Source organism: Chinchilla lanigera, unplaced genomic scaffold, assembly GCF_000276665.1.
Source record: "Chinchilla lanigera isolate Chin_1 unplaced genomic scaffold, ChiLan1.0 scaffold00386, whole genome shotgun sequence".
Classification (NCBI taxonomy): Eukaryota; Metazoa; Chordata; class Mammalia; order Rodentia; family Chinchillidae; genus Chinchilla; species Chinchilla lanigera.
In genome coordinates, this window is record NW_004955787.1 from 875 (window position 1) to 20779 (window position 19905).

The following is a 19905-nucleotide window of genomic DNA, read 5'->3' on the forward strand; positions in this document are numbered from 1 at the left end:
TTTTATTGTAGTTTTTGATTTATATTTCCCTAATGATTAATGATGTTGTGCTTATTGGGTATTTGCTTATCTTCTCTGGAGACATGTCTATTCAAATCCTTTGCCACTAGCTTATTGTTTGGTGGTACTAGGGACTGAACCCAGGGGTTCAATAACATTGAGTTATATCCCCAGCCCTTTTTATTTTTTAAATTTTAAGACAAGGTCTTGCTAACCTGCTCATGAGAAACTCCAACTTGTGATCCTCCTGCCTTAGCCTCCAGAGTAGCTGGGTGCCACCACACCCAGCTTCATTTTTATATTGAAGGGTTTTTATTTGGTTGGTTAGTTTGGTTTTTTGAGACAGGCTCTTGATATGTAGTTCAGCCTGGCCTTGAACTCACTATGTGGCCCAGGCTGCACTTGAACTCATGATGATCCTCCTGCTTCAGCCTGCCATGTATTGGGATTACAGGCATGCACCACAGCAACACTGAATCTTTTGCTGAGTTTTTGGGAGTTCTCTATACATTCTGGATACTAGTCCCTTATTAGACACAAGACTTGGGAATACTTTCTTCCACTATATGAGTTGCTTTTTCACTCTGTTTGTGGCATCTTTTGATGCATACATTTTTAAATTTTCATGAAGTCCAATTTTGTCTGTTTTCCCTTTGTTGCCTGTAGCCTTTGGTGTCATATTCAATAAATCATTGTGAAACATAATGGTATGTCATAAAGCTTTTCCCCTATGTTTTCTTCTAAGAGTTTTACAATTTTAGATCTTACATTTAAGTCTTTGATCTATTTTGAGTTAATTTTTGTATATGGTGTTAGGTAAGGATGGGTTTCATTCTTTTGCATGTGAGTATCCAATTTTCTTAGCACACGTTAAAAAAACTGGATGGTCTTGGCATGCTTCTCAAAATACCAAATATGTGGGGGATTCTATTCCATTCCATTGGTCTGTGTTTATCTTTATCTCAGCACCACATTATTTTGAATACTGTAGTTTTATAATAAGTTTTCAAATCAGGAAGTATGAGTCCTCCAATTTAGTTCTTTTTCAATATTATTTATGCTATTGGGGGTCCCTTAAGATTCCATGTGAATTTTAGGATGGGCTTGTGTCTTTTGGTAAAACATATCATTGGGATTTTTAAATGAAGATTACATTGAATCTATAGATTGCTCTGGGTAGTATTGACATTTTAACAATAATAAATTTTTGATCCATGAGCATGGGCTGAGTTTCCATTTATTTATGTCTTTAACTTCCTTTAGCAATGTTTTGTAGGGTTTGTTTGTTTTTGGCAGTCCTGGGGATTGAAACGAGGAGCACTCTACCACTGAGCTACATCCCCACCCCTTTTTGAGACAGAGTCTCACAAAACTGCTAAATTGCACAGGCTGGGTTTCAATGTGAAATCCTCCTGCCAGCAACACGCAGTTACAGGTGTGTACCATCATGCTTGGCTATGTTGTTCTTTTTGATGGCGAGTCTCTTTTTATAGCAAACTTCTTGTTATGTTGAAGAACTCTGCTGATGGTGCAAAAGCCCACTCACACAGGTCCAAGTTCCTCCCCCCATTTCTGGGGTCTTGATTGTCTGTAAACGAAGGAGAGTCTTATTTTGTAAAAGCTGCAAAAACCTTGACCGTCCTCCATCACTCTGACTTGAGAGCTGATCATATCATAAAAGGCTCTGGGCTCCCCCTGGCTTGCTGGATGTGCTCTTTGAGATCCCTTGCAGGATGTCTGACTCCCCCATGGTATCTACATGGGGAGAGCGTACAAAAGTACTTCTGTTAATGCTCGCTGCGGTGCTCAGCACTCTAGTGGCCACTGCCAAGGTGTCCAGCATGTGAATGAAGAGGCCAGGATGGGAATGGACCCTCAGCCGTGGTAGCTACCATGTGGAACAGAGACAAAGTGTGCTCCTCCCAATTTTTCCTTTTTTCTCCTCCTTCCCTCCCTTCCTCCCATCCGTCTCTCTTTCTTTATTTTCTAGTACTGCCAATTGAACTCAGGTCCTTTGCACTGGGATATATCTCAGCTCTCCTCCCCTTTATTTATTTATTTATTTTTTTGGTACAGGAAATTGAACTCAGGACCTTGTGCTTACCAGGCAGGCATTGTGCTGCTGAATTATATTCCCAGACATACCTTTAATTTTTAAAACAGGCTTTCACAAAATCCTTAATTTGTGATCCTGCTGCCTCAGCCTTGAGAGTAGTGGAATTACAGGTGTACACCTCGGCAGGCTCCTCTCAAATTTTCTGACCCATAGCCTCCAGGTACACAGAATTAGTCTGTTATATGGCTAAGATTTGGGTAGTTTATTAATGCAGTAACAGATAACTGCAATGGGATGAAACTAAGTGGCCCAATTTTTTAACATTCCACACCTATAAAAAGACAAAGCAGATCTGGGTACAGTGATATATGACTATAATCCAAGCTACTCAGGAAGCTGAGGCAGGAGGATTCCAAGTCGAAGCCCAGCCTGGGCAATTTAGCAATGCCTTGTCTCAAAATTTAAAAAAAAAACAAAACACCTAGGAATGTAGCTCAAGGCTCTGGGTTCAATCCTCTGTACAAGAAAACACACACACACACACACACACACACACACACACACACACACACACGAGCATCTTCAGCCACATGTGCCCTATGTTAATACTCCATCTTTCTCATATACCAGGCAAGATTTTCCCATCTGAGTGTCAGTGACGATTCCTAGCTCCCCTGTCAACAGACTGTGGTGATGTCACCCTGAACCTGAGCCATGGAGCTCCAGCTGGGCTCAGAAACCTTGGGATGCATCTGTGGCTCGGTGACAGCAGCCACCTCTATCTGTGACACAGAAGCAGCTCTCCTTTAAGGCAAGGCCAACAGGAATGGGCTTGTCGGACAGGTGTGTTAGCAAATGTTTCTGGTCCTGATGCTGAAGCACAAGGTGGCTGTAGTCGGCCTGCAGGGAGTGCACATAGGCGGTGGAGGATGAGCTGCTGCTGCTGGAGACTTGAAGTGCTGGAGGTAAAAGCAGCCCCTTGAAAGCGCCTGCTGCTGTTCCTTTCCATTTGGCACACACATGGCCACATCTTACTTCCTTCATGATCTGCCGTCTCCAGCTCCCAACCCGGTGCTCGGATTCTGCATGAGCTCTGGGAGCAGAGGCTTGGAACCTCTTTCCCAGAGCCGGCCAGCGCAGCTGGTGGACTGTCTGCCCTGCTCAGCACCCGGTGCCTGGCTGTTCCCATACGTCCCTGCTGCCCCACTGCCTCCTTCTGCCTGGCTCCTCATGGCCTCCCTAACAGGCCTCCTCAGGGCTGGTGTGTGGGCTGAGGCACTGACCTGGGGAAGTTCACAAAATGAGAGGGGAGTCTCAGAAGAGTACCCCACGGTCCCAGACAGGTGCAGGAATCTCCCACAGGAAGGAGACGTGGAAACCAGCATGTGGGCTGAGATCCCATTGCAGAAGCAGCACCTCCCGGGCAGGGAGAAGCCGTGTGCTTCCAGAGCAGAAGAGCTGGAGGGGCTGGTGACTTGGCTCAGCAGCTTGCTTACGCAGGGCACAGGTGCACAGCAAGTTCAGATCTAATGTCATCAGTGCCAGGCTGCTGTCTGCCATGCTTGGGTTCTGCATGAAGTTATAGCTAGTTGAGAATCAAGCGTTTCTAAAGAACCCCCCGAAGGGATGTTTTCCCTTTGTGCAAACAGTCCTTTTGTGCAGAGGGAGCGCTGCAGTTTCTTGGCAGACACAGGTTGGAAACACCTGAGTGAGCATCTCTCCCTGAGGAGTGTGGAGACACGCACCGCACGTCAGCACAACCAGTCCAGGCTGCAGTGATGGCCTCCCTGGTACTTTGCTTCAGGCATCCTTCCTCAGATAATCTCGGGGCACTGGCTGACCTATTGGTGTCTGAGGGAGGACCTGAGGAGTCCCGGATGCACTCTGCATCATGCTGGATGCAGAGTGGATTTCCCTATTTTCTTGGAGCTTGTGACTACGATCCTATCTGAGACATTTAGGGAGAAAAGGGAAAGGCACCCCAGGCTGCTGTCCAAGAGAACGAGACCGACAGGCAGTGCTGGGTAGGTGCCCCACCCTGCAGGAGATGATGATGGCTGGACCCGTCCCTCATACCTGTGCGGCCAGTGAGGGTGGCACACAGTGGCACTGTCAAAATGGGAGGCCCTTGCTTCCGGCAGCAGGTTTCTCCAGAGGCAAAGCTTACCACGTGGAGACATGAAGATGTGTGTGCTGTATCCTTGCAGAGCTGCCCACCTGCTGTTCTTGTGATCACAGTGCCTGTCCCCGTGTGCCTTTAGCAGTGGCTAAGTGTACTAGGTACCCTGGGAAGAATCCATGGGCTCTGAAACCATGTCCAGATCCCACCCCGGGCCACTAAAGTTACTGAATGAATTACCCCAAAGCCACCCTCGCTGGCTGTGGAGTCACTGCCATTCATTATATCGAGGGTGTCAAGAGAGGGCCTGGGGCAGACCCCTGGAGCAGAGAGCTCTGTCCTGCTGCCATCCTGACTACAGCCCTCTGAGGCCCCTGAGCAGACAGATATGTCATGCCTGTGCCTTTGACCCATGGAAACTCTCTCTGCCCCTAATATTATGGCAGAATACACCCCCCAGAATCGGCACTGAGCACAAGAAACACCCGTTGCAATTTCCACATGAGTATGTATGTATGTATGTATGTATTTATTTATTTATTTATTTATTTATTTATTTATTTTATCATGAGCAGCCTCCTGAAGATGTGGGGGGAGTGTTATGGAAGACCCCTTGGAAAGGACAAAAAACTGGCTTTTCTCTTAGTGACCTGCTAGATGCCCTGGAAAATGTCACTGCAGGCACAATGGCTTGTGATGCAAGTGAGGCTGGGGTCCCACATGCTGTCTCCAGGCGCCACCATTCCCTATGCCTGTCCTGGGGATATTGCACACAGAAGTTCGGGGACCTCTGGGCCATACATCCTTTCTGCTTGATACCTTCTCTAGCCTTCCTGCCAGCTGATAAGAACCATCTGTTTGCTGGGCAGATAACACTGATAGCCATGGTATTGAAGCCTCATGGTGGAGCCATTTCAGATTATGCAATATTAAAATCTGAAGGAAATAAGCACCTAAGTTCAAGAACTAAAGAAGCTGCTTGGTTAAGAGCCAAAGTAACCAGAAAAGGCATTTAGTAACCGGGGAGAAAACCAGAGTGCTGAATTTGCAAAGCCACCCAAATCCTGCAGCCCTCATGGCAGATGTGCAGAGGAGCCATCGAGACTGGGAGGGGCCACCCAGGGTGCACAGGTGTGGACACAGTTTGCAGGGCCCACAATGGCCCTCAGCTCTTAACGAGCAGAAGGGCTTATGGCAGCTGTTAGCAGATGTGTTCTGGCTGCTGCCTCCAGGTGTGTGACAGGAAGGGAAAGGCAATGGCCAGGCTGGGCCTTCCTCTACAGCTGCTGGACTTCCAGGAAGGCCTTGCTAACTGACCAGGGTGTGGGATACACCTCCAAGGAAGAGCAGGCCATTTGCATGGTGGTGAAATGGTAGCTAGAGAAATCCCACCTAGGGTGTTGGATAGGATGGCACTGTACAGGCTGTTGCCTTGAAGTTTCTTCTGTATTTACAGCTGCTCCCCATCACTCGCATTACAGCCTGCGCTCCACCTCCTGTTATATCAGGAACTGGATCCTCATAGCAGCATGAACCCTGTGAACTACACATTCCAGGAAAGTAGGTTGCACTCTCCTTATAAAAATCTAATTCCCAAACCATCCCTCTGTGCTCTGCCCTTAACTTAGAAAATGTGAGGACGGCCAAGGCCAGAGCTCAGTGATAGGGTTCCCAAAGCACGCACATGGTCCTGAGATCCACCCTTAGCACTCAAGAAAAAAAAAAGAAAAGAAAATGAAAAAACCCTAGGGCTAAGGAACTGACACTTGGGTGCCAGGTCTGTGTCCCTGCCAACATAACCTCTTGACCATCTGATTGTCCAGGTAAGATGCTGGTGGCCCATGAACTGCAGCTCTCCTTGGACATTCTGGAAGAGAGCATTTCTGCATTTAGCAAACTGCACAGGCTCACAGCACCCTTGTCCCTGTGTCTGGAATGCATACCCCATGGCTGTTGGCGCTAGTCCATTCTTTTTGTTTGTTTTTGCAGAGCTGGGGATTAAACCCATGGCCTTGTACCTGCTAGGTAGCACTCTACAACTGAGCTATACCTCTAGCTTCACCTGTAGATTGTTTTTGTGCCTATAGCAGTGATGTAAAAGACAACATGGACGTAAATGGGGGTAGGAGCCCCCACCTATGGGGTCTTGTTCTCATTCCAGAGGCTCTCAAGGAGCAAGGTCCACTGCCCAGTGCCCAGGAACCTGGGGGTTGGAGCCAAGGCAGGGCCTGTACTGCCACCTCATCTGCTGCTTACCTCACCTCGACAAGGCCACCTCCCACTGAGTGCCCATGGAGGATGAGGAGGACGAGGATGGCCAGGGTCACCCCCCCAACCCTGTGTGTTTGCAGCTTTGCTTCAGTGAGGGCTCATAGGGCAGAATTCTCTGCTGCTCGGCATCAAAAGGCCAAACCTACGCTACCGTCATCCTCTGGTCTGGCCACCAGGACAGGCCACTTTGATCTAGACACCCATATAATGGCCCTGATGCTTTGTGGAGGTAGAGCTGGTCCACACTCTGAGCCAGGTGCTCAGCACTGTGGCAGCAGTGGCTGCTGCCCCAGAAGCACAGTCTGTCTTGGAACCTGAGACTGTGCTGTGGCCTGACCTCCTCAACAAGCCTGCATACCCTCCATCGTCTCTGCATCCTCAAGGACTAGGTGAAGGCCTCGAACACACTACTGTGGTCAGGACATCAGAAACTAACAACTGTGACAGCTTTGACCAGCATCCACAGGGCAGCCACCCAGCAGCTTCCTCTGGTGACTGACGAGTTCAGGTTGCTGCCACCTAAACCTGGGTCACCCTTCCTCGCATACACTCAGTGACTGTGATGTGTCCAACATCCCAGTGGCTCAAGGAGAACGGACACAGTTCCCTGAGACACTGGCAGCCACCTCTGCCTAATATGACCAGTGGGGTCAGGCTTGTGCCTGAGCTGGGAGGTCTCACACTTAGATGTGGGTCTGCCTTCCCCGGTCAACACTAACACTTCTCAGGACAGTGTGCTAGGCCCCTGGGAGAGGCTGGGAGGAGGATGAGAAGTATGCACTGTTGGCAGGGTGGCAGGGACTTTCCTCAAGGGACTGAACGCACCCCAAAAGGAGGGCTCTTGGCCTGTGATTGAAACCGTGTCATGACCAGGTCAGACTTCTGCTCACCAGATCTAGAATGCCTCTGCTTATGTGGATCAAGTCAACTCTGGTAGGTGGCCCGGCAAGTCCATCTCTGGGGAACCCAGGACACTGATCTGGCCATAGGTTTCTGCCAGTTAAACTCTTCTGAGGGTGGCTCTTATTCTATTGCCCATTACAGAAACCATTCCTGCCTTGTCCTTGACAATTAAGTGATACTCCTTGAGCTCTCTGGATGAGAGACACTCCTTGGCCTTCTGCAGCCCTCCTCAGTCAGGTCTGCTGGGCACCCCTCCCCGTGATGGCTAAAGTCTGACACTGAGCATGTGCCAGCTTTTTCCCCTACGTAACCAACCTGGGCTCTTAGTGGGTCAGCCTGGGCATTGCTTCCCCTTCTGCTGTGGCATAAATCCTAACGAGCATCTTCTGGGTGGAATATTCTTGTCTATTTGTGAATTCCATCTCAAGTACAGCAGACTGAGCTGGTAACATGGGAGGCTGCTGGCAACAAAAGCCACCAGCAGAGGGTCTAGTAACACTGAAGGGACTGGCACCAGAGAAGGACAGAGAGCAAGGAAGAATCCCCGGGAACCACCTTCTCCTGGGGCCAGAAGGGATCCCGAGGCTGGTGGTAGCTGCTAGCTCTGAGCAGCAAGGAGAGCTGTTAACATCAAAAGCGGACAGCACTGGCATTCAAGCAATCCTCCCGCATTAGCCCTCCGGGTAGCTGGGACTACAGGCACACATCACTGCACCTGGTTCCCACCCTAACTCTGGCCTGCAGAGAAGAGCAGTCACAGAGCTCTTTAAGGATGCTGGGCTCCCTCAGTGACTTTATCCCTCTCCATGGGGGCTAACAGTGTGTCCTCTGGACCCGCCTACTGTGGGCACATGGGCCTTGCATGACATATCTCCAATGTGCCAATCCCTCAGCCTCCAGATCACTTTCTTGCCTGCATACCAAGGTCATCATGCATCTGAAAGGTGTGCCCATCTTTCGGTTCCATGTCTCAGCCAACTTACCACCAACCCAACTGTCAGAGCCCTTTCTAGGCTCCCCTGTGGGCCTGTTTCAATTACTGACCCATTTAATTCTCCAGCCACCTGGACCCTCCCCCCTGTGTTCCTGCCCCCACACCTGTGCTCTAGGTCTCTGTGGGTACAAACTGGAGACAGCAGACCCTTTGGTTGCAGTAGTGTCCTCAGCACAGCATATGCTCTGTGCTTCCTTATCTGGGGCGCCAGGAATGAGGTGGTGTCCTGAACATGGCACCGCCTTGCAGGGCAGCACCTGGGGGGACTCCGGCTCTTCAGTTAGAAAGGGCCAGACTCAGAAGGGGCTGGTTTCTTCTGCCATTAAGGACAAAGTGCAGAGGTCCTTGTTTCTTTGGGATCCATCTGTAAGCCCCACTCACACATTCAGAGTCCTGTTCCTTCCCTATCAATAGTAGAGGATACTCATTGGGCTGGCCCTGTGCAGGAGGCAGTGGAGGCTTGTTCCTAGCTTTTATGCTGTTGCTGCTTTGTGCAATCACGAGGTGGAGCTTGTGTCTTTAGTTATTGTGAGGGTTTTGCCTATCTCAGTGTCTCTAGGCCTCTGCCAGAATCACTTGGAGATGGCCCTACCCCCACCACCTAATCCTCTGTGATAGATAATTGTGGTGTCAACTTGAATGGATTAAGAAATGCATAATCGGTTAGTGAAGCACAGTTCTGGATATATCTGGATGACTGACTGGTGAGCTAAAAACTGAAGAGGTCAGACCAACCCTGGATGTGGGTGGCACCAGCCAATAGGTTTGTAGCTCGGAGAGAATTAAAAGGGAGAGAAATCTTCCCTTTTGGTTTTTTGGAGGAGCTCATCTTTGCCAGAACTTTGGACATTCATCTCCTTCACGTTTCCAGCAGACTCCTCAGCCTTCCTGTGCAGACCCTTTGGCTTTCCAATATCCCCTCAGGCTGACACTGCAGTGAGCTCCAGGTCTTTGACTAATGACTAGATTCTTGTTTTTCAGAACAGAGATGGCTCCTCTGCATCTTCTACCCATCACTCTATAGGCAGCCAGTGTAAGGCTTCTTGTGAGTTCCTCATATATATACCATATATATCACATATATTATATGTCATATATAAAATACTTAATGTAACATATGTAATATATACTTATATATAACTACATAGAACATTTATTATACATAATAAATATATTAAATCTGTCCCTGGAGCAAACCCTAACTGACAGACACTCTCTAAGACTGACCCCTCTTCCCCATCCAGTGTCTGGCCTTGTTTTGGACGCTATGAGCTCCTGCCTCGACTACCTTGGCCATCCAGCATCAGCCCCTTTCCTGCTGTACTTCCTTGGAGTTCAGTGTTATCCTTGCCCAGTGCTAGCCTCAGTCTTGGATGTCAGGAGCTCCTGCCAACCTCTGGTACAAGGAGCTATGTAGACATCAGCAGAAAGCTACAGTTAAGATCTGTGGCCTCTAGAGGCCTTGGAACCCACTCAGGGTCACTCGCTAAATAGCAAGGCCCAGCAGAACCCTATTCAAGGGGACCTGAGGGCTCTGACTGTTAACTAGAGGGACCAGTGGAAGAGGTTGCAACAGAAAATTTATTATACAATATCCTCAGGCTGGTAGTACTGCCAGGACCAAGCCAGGCCTCTCCATAGGGTATAGGTGCCCGATGTCTTGCTGGTCACCAGGGCCACTGTCATATGGATGCCATAGTTCACAGAAGCAATAGTGAGCCTCATGAAAAAACCGAAGACTCTATGGTCCTTGGGCCACACCTGCTGGTCCTTAGGGGCCCTTGATGGTCAGTGTCCACTTGACTGGGCCAGTGCTGGAGGGAGATGCCTACCTCTTGTCTTTCGAGTCTGTAGATGGGGGAGTGGCTGAGTCACGTGCGCTGATACAGTGACCAGACGCTGATGCGCTGATCCTTGGATCCAGCAGCCAGCACGCCATCGGTGGCAAAGGCCACGCAGTGGACAGAGGCACTGTGGAAAGCCAGCACTGCCAGTGGCTTCATTGTCCGCCAGTGAAACACACGGATGCGATGGTCCCAGCCTGCAGTGGCCAGAATCTTGCGGTCTGGCCGGATTGTAACGTCAGAGATCCCAGGGTTGGTGAGTTGGTGAGTGCTGCACACCTGTAAGAGGGAAGATGGCAGGGGTGGCATTAGGTGCTCTTGGGTTGAGGCAGTGGTGCTCAGCCATAGGCCACCACGCAGTGGGATCTATGAGAGAGCTCAGGCACCCTGACAGTCACACTCACTCCCATCCAGCTGACTCCTCTACCTCTTCCCCAGGAGCATTCTGTCCTCAGCTGACCATGTGGCTATGACACCAAGGACTCTGGTTCTCCCTCAGCCTGTTCTGAAAAACTCCTTCCCTTATTAGGGAGTGGCTCTGGGTCCTTTGCTGTGGGGAATACACTGCACCTTCACACCTAGTAAGAGGCAACAATTCCAGTTTGGCAGCAGCGTGGAGCTGACATTTCTCCCGGAGGAAGCTTGGTCAACACCCACATCTCAGGGAGGATGAGAAATGCAAACCCCACCTTCACAACACTAAGCAGTTAAGGAAATTGTGTATGAGAAGGGGCTAAAGAGCTGCCAAGAGTGGGAAGCAACAGGCTGTGGGTGGTAGCTGTGGTTTGAATGCGTCTCCCAGAAATCCATGGCATGTGGAGGTGGGGCCTTGGGAGGTCATTAGGGTTAGATGTGGTCATGAGGATGGGGCCCCTGCAATGGCATTAATGGTATGGCTCATAAAAAGAGAAAGAGACCAGAGCTACATACTTGCTCTGAGACCACAGGATGTCCTCCGCCATGCTGTAAGGCAGCACTAAGGCCCCTGCCAGATGCTAGCTCCAGATGCTAACTCTTTCCAGCCCAAGAGCAAAACTGTGTACCACATAAACTTCTATTCTTCATACTATACTTGGTCTCGGGCACTTTGTTATAGTAATAGAAAGTGAACTAAGGCCCAGGACAAGGGCAAGACAAGACCAGAGGTAAAAGGGCTGCACAGTAGTGCTCCTCCCCAGGCTGTGGGGAAGCCTAGTTCCTGGCCTGGTTCTGTGAGGGGCAGGGTGCTGAACAAGATAAGGAATTATGTAGCATTTTTGACCTGCATGGAGTCATTAGGAAGCCAGCTTCTCTCTGGGGGTCAAGTGCCCATGCTCAGTGCTGGTGAACAGGAAGCCTCCTGTCCCAACATGTGCTTCCTGCAGCAAGCAGGGGGCCCCCAGGAATCAGAGCTGGCTGTATGGTCAAACATCTATGGCTAGGTAGGATTCAGCATATCTCCCTAAAGGTTCATGCTGGGAGCTTGGTCCTCAGTGTGGCAATGATGGTGAAGAACCTTTAAGAGGAGGGCCTAGCAGGACATCCTTAGGTCAGTTGGACCTGTTCCCTTGAAAAGGACTATGGGGCCTAAGTTTTTCTGACATCATGTCTGGTGATGTAATCTATTCCCTTCATACATTTCTGGTATGAAGTGATGCCATCCATTAGGTCTTCACTGGAGTCCAAACCAGTAGGGCTGCCTGATCTTGGACTCTCACTCTTTGGAACTGTAAGCCAACTAAATCTCTCTTCTTCTTAAAGTTAACCTGCCGCAGGTATTTTGTTATAGTGTATAAAAACTGACTAGTATACAGCATTTTTGGTTATGTAGGGCTGTCCTATGTCCTATATGGCATTTGGCATCATTCCCACACAACATAAGAAGCACTCACTCTGCCAACACTGTGACACCCAGTGATGGCCATTTCTTCTACCATTCAATCTTGTATATGGCCTGGCCCTATTGGTCCTAAGCACCAAGAGCTCTGTCAGAACTATTTTTTTCTAAATGCCTCCTAAAATTACCATTTGTTAAAAAAGAAACACTTATCCCTATAAAAATAACACAAAAGCAAAGCAGAAAAGAAACAGGAAAAACAAATGGCAACATTCATTCCTCAGATGCCAGCAAAATGGTCACTAAGTGACTTACTCATGAATTAAAATAAAACTAAATGAACTAAATTACATCTATAAATTATCCTATAAAACAAAAACCAAAAGCAGCAAAACAGGAGAGTGGACCAGGCAGAGCTCAGGAAAGAAGTGGAAGACAACAACTTAAAGAAACGAAGTGGCTGGGTGTGGTGGTGCATACCTGCAATCCCAGAAATTGGGAGGCTGAGGCACGAGGATCGCCATGCATTTGAGGCCAGCCTGGGCTACACAGTTAGACCCTGTTTCAAGAAAAAAAAAAGGAAGGAAAGATAGGAAGAAAGGAAGGGGAATCAGAAACAGCAGGAGACAAGATCCTGAATAAGACAGAAAGGAACTGTATATGCAGGGTATGAAGAAAGAAAAGTGAGCAAAATTAAGAGAGAAAGAAAGAATTGAGATGGACATTATGGGAAAATAATGAAAGAGATGAGCTGTTGGGGTTCACTTATATAGAAAGTAGTTTTAATGTCTTGAAATGGAAGTCAGAGTCCAAAGAAAATCTATAGCATGGTCAACATTAAGATATGCTCTAATAAAACTCTTAGACTTAATAGCTGATGCGGTCCTTTTGGTAGAAGATCATACTGATCAAGAGGGTAAAGTACAGGTTATGCTCAGAATATTCTCTGCTACATCTGTGCCAGCAAGCCAGAGTGATGCTCACATGGGCTAAGGAGGTATGTGGCCCAAGAATTTTATATCTAGCCAAAATGTCACTCAACTGTAAAGATAATAAACAGACATTTTTGAACGTGTAAGAACTCAAAGGATATTGCTCCCATAAGCTCTTCTGGAAGGACAAGAAGATTAATCCCAGTGTTGTAAGAGATAACTGTAGAACCACAGCAAATGGTCTGGCAGACAACACTGAATCTACTTACCAGAAGGATTAGGTCTGAAACTCATGGGGATTACGGCTAGAGAACCGGTTATGTAACTAACAGATACAGAAAGCGTAATGAAAGAGATGGATGCTGGTTAAATTCACTTGGCTTGCTCCTTCTTTGTCATTTGGGGGCCAAAGATATCAGCAGTCAACCTCACATTTGACAGTTTATCTGCCATTTACCATAAATAATGTCAAAATCAGCATTATTTTCTTCTCTTCTCCCACCTCACTAGGATCTAACTAGTGTCCTGTACCTGCCCTGTATATCTGTATGAAGTATACAATTATAAACACATTCAACAGTTTTATGATTGGATCCCAATGTTAAATCTAGATCTGTGCTAGTAAGAGACTCCAAAGGGACTACTGGCAGATACACTAAGAGAAGGCAAACAAGAAAGAGGGGGCCCATCTTCATAGGAAAAATTGAATTCAGAGCCAAAAACACCTTTAAGACAGACCATTATGACACTTACTGGTGATAAAGGGTACAATTCAGAATGAAGAACCATCAGTATCCGTCTGGCAAATAAGCAGATTTATCCTTTATAAAGCAAGAACAATAGGGAAGTGGCTATGATAATAGAATAATCAGTACCAGACTAGTCATTGTCTATAAACAACCATAAAAGTGAGCAAAACATACAAGGTAACTTCTACAAGCACTGGACAGCAAGCAGAGGAGGTTGCTGATGATGTGAACCTCCCAGTGTTCTCTGCCCCGGAGACAACGTCCTAGCCACAAATCCAGGCAGAACACAGTGGTCACATTAAGCTGAGAAGGCAAATATCAGAACTTGAGGTAGCTAGAGTGATGAAATTTGTGACAATAAGGTAGAGGCAGGGAGGGAAATGGGGATCCTGGGTGGTAGAAGACTCTATGTGGGGTTCCTGATGAGTCTTTGTTTGAAGGGTAGGTTGCCTAAGCCCAGCGTAAACTGCACAGGGCTAAGCAGAGAATGGCACTACAGGGTCAAATGGACAGGTAAGAGCGGTCAGCTAAGAGCAGCTGAGATGCTATAGTGGCCTGGGTTGAGGAGTAAGGATTCCACCATGGAGTAAAGCCTGCTAGAGTCATACTAGAACAAAGCTAGAAACCATGCCTCAGCAAGGTCTGAAAGGAGGCAGAGTGTAGTCCCTGTCATAAAGGAGTCTGGGAAAGGCTTTCCATACCTGACCTAAAAAAGCACAAACCAAACTTACAGAAGTCCAAGGTGAACAGCCAATAACTGAACTTCCTGCCAGAAAAAAAGCAACCACTTTTCAGAGCAAGATAACAGACTTAAGAGTCTCCATTATAAATTATTTATAATGTCTAGCACACAAACAAAAAATTACTAGACACACAAAGAAGCAGGAATATATGATCCATAGGTGTGTGTGTGTATGTGGGGAAGCCAACCAGTTAATAGAAACTGACCCCAAAATGGCACAGATGTTGACTGTATCAGATAAAAACTTCAAAGAAGCTATTTAGATATTTTTTTAAAATTAAAATGCACTCAAATAATTACAAAACAATTTATCTGGATGAGTATACAGAGAAATAGAAAAAATTTCAGTACTGGGGATTGAACCCAGATCACATGTGCAGAGCTCTACCCACATCCCTTTTTCTTTTCTTCCTTCCCTTCTTTATTTCTTTCTTTCTTTCTAAGACAGGGTCTCATTAAGTTACCAAATTTCCCATGCTGGACTCTAACTTGTGATCCTCTGCCTCAGCTTCCCAGAATGGGATTACAAGTATGTGCCATCATGCCCAGGAAGAAATACAAATTATAGAAAATATAGAACTGAAAATCTCAATAACTGAAATAAAAATTTATAGGACAGGGTTAATAGCAGATTGGGAATTATTTTTTGAAAAACCTGGTGAACTAGAAAACAGATCAATAGAGATTATCTAAGCTGAAGAAGAGAGAAGAAAAAATTAAAGGAAAATCAGTAAATAGTGCCACAGGGACCTAAATGACAATATCAAACTGTGTAACTTACTAAAGCCACAGGAAGTAGCAAAAGTGAAAATGGTCAAGCAAAAAAATATTTGCAGAAATAATGACTAAAAACTCCCCAATTTTAAAGATCAAAAACTCAGGAAAACTCAATCAGGTTAAGAAAAGAAATCTAAGAACAATCATGGCAAACTGCTGAAAACCACAGATAAAGAGAAAAGCCTGGGCACAGCCATGGAACCGGGCATGCTATGCTTGGGAATAAGGATAAGCTATTACAATTTCTCACTGGAACAACAGAACAAGATCTTTAGTACAGTGTTTGTTGTTTTGGGTTTTCTTTGCGGGGAGGGATACTGGGAATTGAACTCAGGACCTTATGCTTGCCAGGCAGGTGCTGTGCGACTAAGCTATATCCCCGGCCCCAAGAACATCTTTAAAGTGCGTGAAGAAAAAAAAATTATCCCTAAATTCTATAGCCAGGTTTCTTAAAAAAGGAAGGAGAGGAGCTGGAGGTGAAGCTCAGGGGTACAACACATGCCTAACATCCTTGAGGCCTGGGGTTCAATCCTCAGAACCAAAAAATTAAGTGAGTGAGTAAGTAAGTAAGTAAGTAAATAAATAAATAAAAAGGAAGGAGAAATAAAGGTCTTTCTGGATAAAGAAAAGCTAGCACGGCTTCCCCACCACCACAATGGCATAACAATACTACCAAAAAAAAAAAAAAAAAAAAGCTAAAGGATAGTCTTACAACTAAAGGAATTTAATTCCAGATAGAAATTTGATCTATAGGAAAGTACCACAAACAGTAAGTAGGTGAATAAATACAAATACTGTGTTTTAGTCAGGCATGGTGACACACATCTGTAACCCAGTACTCTGAGAGGATGAAGCAGGAGGGTTACAAATTCAAGTCCAGCCTGGGCAATACTAAGTTTACTCTTGTCTAAAAAAAATCGGGGAGCCGGGTAAATAGCTCAGTGTGAAGGCCCTGGGTTCAGTCCCTAGTACAATAAAACAAAACTGCTTTAAAAATAATTTCTTAAGTTTTTTTAAAAAGACAACTGATGATTTAAAGCAAAATTAATATTCCAAGGTAAAGTTTCTGATGTGTACAAAAGTAAAGTGTAGGGCAATAGCAGCACAGTGAAAAAGGAGGGTAGGTACATGGAATGATACTAGTAACTGGTTATTACGTTTGCGAGGTGGATCAGAGACAACACTGACTATGTTGACTTTGAAAAGGATGCAACTGTTAATCCATAAGCAACATTCAGGAAGAAAATAAAAGGTACAGCTAAGAAATCAAGTGTAGAAAGTCATGTACCATATTAACAATTTTTTAGTCAACAATGAACCATATATATGATGGTATGTGCCATGTAGCCTAGGTGTATAGATATAGACAGAGTATACCATTGAGGTCTGTATAAATGTACTCGAAGGCAGTGGTGGTGAATTTATGGCCATAGGGGGCTATTTGTCATAATTGAAAGCTCTAAAAGGTTCATCATCACTGCTCTATGGTGTTTAAACAAGAATGAAAACATGTAAAGACACATTTCTCAAAACATATCCCATCATTACCTGACATGCAACTATATCTGATTGACACAAGGGAAGGCAGGAAGGAGCACAAAAGGGTCAAAAACAGAAGTTAACACATGGAAAGCAAATATAAGATAGCAGACTTAATCCCAGATTTATCACTAACTAGATTAAATACAAACAGATTAAATGCTCCAAATAAAAGACAGAGAGTGTAAGAAAGGATCAAAAAGTAAGATACAACTACATGCTGTCTACAAAAGATGCTTTTAAAATATAAAGAGATCAAAACAGGTTGAAAATGGAAGCAAAGGAAAAGATGTACCATACAAAGGGCAAGCCTGAGAAAGTTGATGTCACTACTCAGTATCAGATCAAGTGGATTTCAAGGCAAAAAACAACACAAGACATAAAGGATGTGGTTACCTAGCATGTGCAAGGCCTTGGCTTCAACTCCCAACACCACAAAAAGCCAAACAAACAACAACAACAACAACAAAACAAACAAAAGAGGGAAGGAAGAGAAAGAGGGGGAAGGAAGCAGGAAGAGAGAGGGGGGTGGAGAGAGAGAGAGAGAAATTTCCTAATGAGAAAAGCTCACTGGGTCATTTGCCAGGAGGAGACAACCATCTGAAGTGCTTACATATCCAACGACAGAGCTTCAAAGATCATGAGAAAATGGGCAGAACTAGAGGGAGGACAGGCATGTTCACAGTCATAGTCAGAGATTTTAAGACTCTTCCCACCCTTCTAGCTGGCAGAAAACGAAATAAAAAGAACCTGGTAAGGATACTGAAGACTTCAAATACAGACTGCCCAGAGTGACCCGAGTCACGTGGATAGAAGACTCCACCCAACAACTGTAGAACACCTGGCCTCTCTAAGTACATGTGGTCTGCTCCCCAAGACATGTGCTAGGCCAAACATCAGCCTCCATAAATTTCTAAATGCTGAACTTGTACAGGAAACATTCACTGACAATAGAATTAATCGAGATAAAAATATCTACAAAAGCAACGAATATTTGGAAATTAACTAATACTTCTAAGGAGCCTATGTGAAGAAATCACAAGAGAAAAAATACTTGGAACTGAATTAAAACAAAGACACAACATGCTGAAATCTGCACAGCAGATCTACAGTGGAAGGTGCCTATGGTGGGAGCTGACATCCTCATAGCCCAAGAGACAGAATCCAGAAGTGTGCATCCCATACTACCTTCTTGACACCCACTTGCATACCCCAGGGCCACTGGGATCTCACTGAGGGATAGCTGAAGGATGGCCTGAAATGTGAGAGCACCCAGGCAATGTTCATGGTACAAAGTGCAATCATGAGTGGGAGACCCAGCTCTATGACACATCTACATCTGAAGGGTCAGGGAAGAGAACTAAAAAAAACTAAAGGCTGTAAAAGGAAATGGAAACTAAATGAAACATGGCCTGAACCATATCTATAGTTGGCTTTAGGGATACAAGTCTTTTGCAGAGATGAGGGTGACTGGAAAAAGGCCTGATTTACCAGGAAGACACCACTTTAGACTAGCATGTTGCTAAGCTGGCTTCCAAATGCAAAAGGCAAAAAGATCGAGACAACCAAGCACGGTGGCGCACACCTGTAATCTCAGCACCTAGAAGGCTGAGGCAAGAGGATCATCATGAGTTCAAGGCCAGCCTTGGCTACATAATCAAGTTCCAGGCCAACTGGCACTACACAGCGAGACCCTGTCTCAAAAAACAAAACAAAACCAGACCAGACCAGACCAGACCAACCAAAACCAACCAAAACAAAACAAAACCAACCAAAACAAAACAAAACAGAACGGGACCTTGGGGAAAGGTAACAGGATGGGCACAGCACAACATTCACCTGCACCTTCAAGGCTCTGGCCACTGCACACCAGGCAGATACGCTTGACCCAGTATCTATTTGTACAGCTATGTGTCCGACAGCACCCGGCACTTTCTTTTCAAGCACATGTGGAATACTTATGCTAACGGGAAGGGCCCCCCTGACATTTCAAAGAACTGATATCATTCAGACCTTGCTTTCTGACCACAATGTAATTAAGTTAGAAGTTAAAAATTAAAAGACAATGAGAGCAGGGGTGGTTCCCGAACATGTGGAATCCTAAAAACACTCTAATCAGCTCAGCAGCCAAAGAACAAATGAAAATGGGATCCCCTTCGAAGTGAGGGGTATGAAAACAAGGGCATCTTGTGGCGTAGGACCCAGCTAGAAGGTACCTGGGGGGACACAGGCAAAGGAAGGCTGGGAGCCAACAGAGTACATGTGCAGTGCAAGGCAGAGCGATCTGCAAACACAGAGAACCCTGGAGAAAGAAGACAAAAACAGAAACGATGAATCAGAAAAATACAGAGCTTCAGGGATCAGCACAGATAAGATGGATCAGTAACAAAAAGAGACAGTACTATGAATTGACAGGTATTTACATACTTATCACAAACAGCTACAAAATGATCTTAAAGAAAATACCTTGAAAGTATTCCTGTATTCCTAGAAAAATGTAGCTTCTGCTAAAATCAGGAAACTTAAGTAAGTCCACCAAGAAAACTGAACCTTCTCCACAAGAAAATTCCTGTCCACAGTGGAAAAAGCAAAGACTAACCCCTGGGCATGGTGGCACATGACCGTAATCTTAGCACTCAGGAGGCTGAGGCAGGAAGGTTGGAAGCTAGCCTGGAATACAGAGCAAACCTCTGTCCTAAACAAAAACAATAACAAAAAAGAAGCAGATTCCTGGTTGGGGTATGTGGTTCAGCGGTAGAGCACTGAACTAGCATGCATTAAAGCCCTGAGTTTGATTGTCAGCCCTACAAACCAAAACAAATAAGGGTGAGGTGGTGCAGCTCAGTGGCTGCCTGGCAAGCACAAGGTCCTGAGTTCAATTTCCAGTACCAAAAAAACCCAAAACTACAAAGACGACTCTCCCCGCTCAGTCTTATCCAGAAAATGGGAGAGAAAGGGAGGCTAACCTCCGAATTTTGGGTCTCCTGACACCGCCACACCAACAGCAAAGCCAAGCAGCAGAAAGGGGCTGGTGCTGATCAGGTCACAGCCCTGAACTGCTCTGACTGAGCCAGCAGAGTAAGAAGATAGCATGCTCTGTTTTTGTAGTGCTATGGATTGAACTGAAGATCTTCACACTGAGACATCTCCAGTTCCTTTTTTT

The 19905-nt window shown here is 45.9% G+C and overlaps 1 pseudogene; it reads right to left on the reverse strand.

Moving 5' to 3' along the window:
- Nucleotides 1–399: 399 nt before the first annotated feature.
- Nucleotides 400–10466, reverse strand: LOC106147668 (annotated as a pseudogene).
- Between the last annotated feature and the right edge of the window lie 9439 nt (nt 10467–19905).